Genomic DNA, 3192 nt, shown 5'->3' with positions numbered 1-3192 from the left:
GCCAATCAATATGTTGTTTTTCCGTAAGAGCTAGAAGGTTATTACGGAAAGCAGCATATTGATTGGCTGTCGCGCGAACTTCCGCCGCGCGACAAATATTACCGCGTCCTATGTACAGGAGCCATTAGCCCTAATTCCTCATGAATTCTCAATGTGTTCTAGGAATTAAGTTGCGAAGTATTCGCTATAATGAAGTCCTAAGGAATATTTCTAGACGAACTTACTGTAGTTAATTCTTCAAGAATTCTTCGGGTATTCATTTTTCTAATTCTATATCTATTCTTTAAAATGAATTCTCTAGGAACTTCTGTTCATCCCTATGCTATTTGGGTAGACATATTCGTATATCATTTGTATACATATTATGTCTGTTCTTTCGACCTGAACTGGTTGCACTAGTTCACGAAGTTTGCACTAATGCGTTCTTTCGATCAGAACAGTGCAAGAAAATGTGTTCTTTCGAACAGTGCAGGCTGAACTAGTGCAGCGAGTTCAGTGAACTGACTGCCCTAGGTCTGGAGGTAGAGCAAGCAGTGCAGGGCAGCTAACCGAAAAAATTTAAATTTGTATCTATAACCTGTAAAATCGGTATACCTAGTTGACATTACGTAGAAGAAATAATCCGACGACGGAATCTATAAACAGTAAGTAAATACTTAAATATATAATAAATATATAATGTAGATAAATATATAATAAATATATAATGTAGAATGACATAAAAGAAGTATTTAGAATGTTATCCAAACAGCACAAAATATCCGAAAGACATCCTGGGAAGGCTCTTGGACGTTTTTTCGGAGGGATTTGTTGTATGGGTATCCAACACAAAATAGTTTTTAAAAGAAATAGGATTGTTCAACAAAACATAAAATGCTATAAGTGCGAAAACATGACCATAAATTGATCTATGTTATTTAATCCAGCCATGTTGTCTGCCATCTTACACTGCTCTAACTTGCTCTTACCCGTTCTTTTCAGACCCATATGTATCTTTGCACTGGTCTGCACTATCTTGAACTTTCTTCAACTAGTACAGTTCCAGTGCAGCCCTAGGTCAGGTCGAAAGAACAAACCTCTTGTGTTCATGTCATGTTAATCACATAATGATCTTTAAAAAGATATCAAGGTGAAATTACAGTATGACATCACATTATGATGAAACGTGATCATCACGCATTTCTATCTGGGTACGCATAGATTTATATGTAATTATACATATTGTTATACATAATTGTGTATACCCACACAGCACAGAAGTTTCAAAAAGCTTTTAGAAAGATTTCAGGAAGTTCTCAGAAAGGTTTAACGTTCCTGTTGTGTCTCTGAAACCTTTCTGAAAGCTTTTTGAAACTTCTATGCTGTGTGCCCTTATAGAAATATTATACTAAGAAAAATTCCCAGCAAACACAGAACATAACTGTGATATAACACAGGAGTAACATAACTGCTGTTATACATTATTAATATTGAGGTTACTTAATTTCCTTTATAACTGCGATATAACTATATTATAAAACTGTTATGTTATTATGTTATTTACTGGTTAAGTTACATCAACAATATAACAGCAACATAACTTTAACATAACATGTTATATAAGAAGTCTAAAGCGTCTTCTACAATGGCAGTAGGAGTAGTAGTAAGAAATAAGCAGTAAGCAAATTGACCAATTCCATTCTCACGTTTCAAAAATAATCGATTGTGATTGGTCTATTTACTTACTGCTTATTTCTTACTACTACTCCTACTGCCATTGTAGAAGACGTCTAATGTTTGCATTAAATTTCAGTTGTGCAATATTTTTATACACAAATGTAAAATTATATTTTAGGTGTTTCTCGTATATAAAATGTGATATTTTAATATATGCAAGGATCGCTATAACGATATTGTAAAACTAGAGTTCTTACAAAGAGTCTAATCATAACCTTACTCTGTCAAAATATTGTGAAAGAGAAAGAAGGAATATTCTCTCTCTTTTGCGAGTTGTAGGTTAAAATTTGATTACTGATATAACATTGTATCAATATTAATCATATTGTGATTGTCGTGTCAAACATTTACCAACAAATATGTCATAACATTTTTTGAACGATATAAGAATATATTGTAAATATTATCTATCAAGAAAGATATCGTTACGGCGCATCAGCATCACTAGTTCCCGGACGATCATTGAAGTTAAGCATTAAACAACATGATCTAAAAACGGGTGCCCGCTTGACATAAAATCGAAACCACGTGAGTTTCACGAATAATTGAAATAATACGGAATATAAAATGTCAGTTTTTTTTTTAATTATTTAGACAAAATAATCATACATTATCACTTATCTGAACCATACTAATGAATAAATCGTTGGAATTCAACAAAAAAATATATGTGTTAATTTGCTAACAAATAACATATAACTTTTATATAACTTTTTAGTCACATGTTACTTTTATGTTATATTCACGTTATATAACTATAACACGTGTGAATAGGAAATTACAACGAACATCTATATAACCTACTACATACATGTTATATTGCATGTTATATTCCGTTTCATTACGGCAATGTAACTGTTATATATCTGTGTTTGCTGGGTTATTAGTGATTAAATATTACCAGTAATTCTGTAATTTTTTAGCTTTTTGCCAGTACTTAATTTCTGGTGAATACTGATAATAAAATCAATGTTAAATATTGATAGTAATCAAATACTGAGAATTATTATGCGAAGGTGAAAATGAGAAAATTAAATTGTTTACAGAAATATACTTATATTCCTAATTTTCTCATGTCTCATAAACTACTAGATATCGAAGGTTGTCAATACATTCCAAACTCTCATGAGAATCTTCCTGAGATAATTTTGATTCCAAGCGGTAGAAAAACACCGCGGCACCCATCAATCTCCTCCTGACCGCACTAACTATTGCTTAACGTGACGGATCGAGCGCGCACGCGGTGACTCTGATGACTCCAACGATGTTCTTACAATTTATTCTTATATAATGTATCCTTATAGTGTTCACAGTATATTATAACATACCTAGCAAACACCAAATAATAGTTATATAATTTTTACTTGTTGTTTATTGGATAATTTGTTGATAGATATTGAAACAATGCAACATTCGATATGCGATGAATATTGATGTAATGTAGTGAACCAGTGATAATTACTTTTACATTTTTAA

The sequence above is a fragment of the Odontomachus brunneus genome, unplaced genomic scaffold (assembly GCF_010583005.1).
Source record: "Odontomachus brunneus isolate Ranch 3 - 2012 unplaced genomic scaffold, Obru_v1 Obru_scaffold_192, whole genome shotgun sequence".
NCBI classification, from domain to species: domain Eukaryota; kingdom Metazoa; phylum Arthropoda; class Insecta; order Hymenoptera; family Formicidae; genus Odontomachus; species Odontomachus brunneus.
This window is presented reverse-complemented; position numbering follows the sequence as displayed.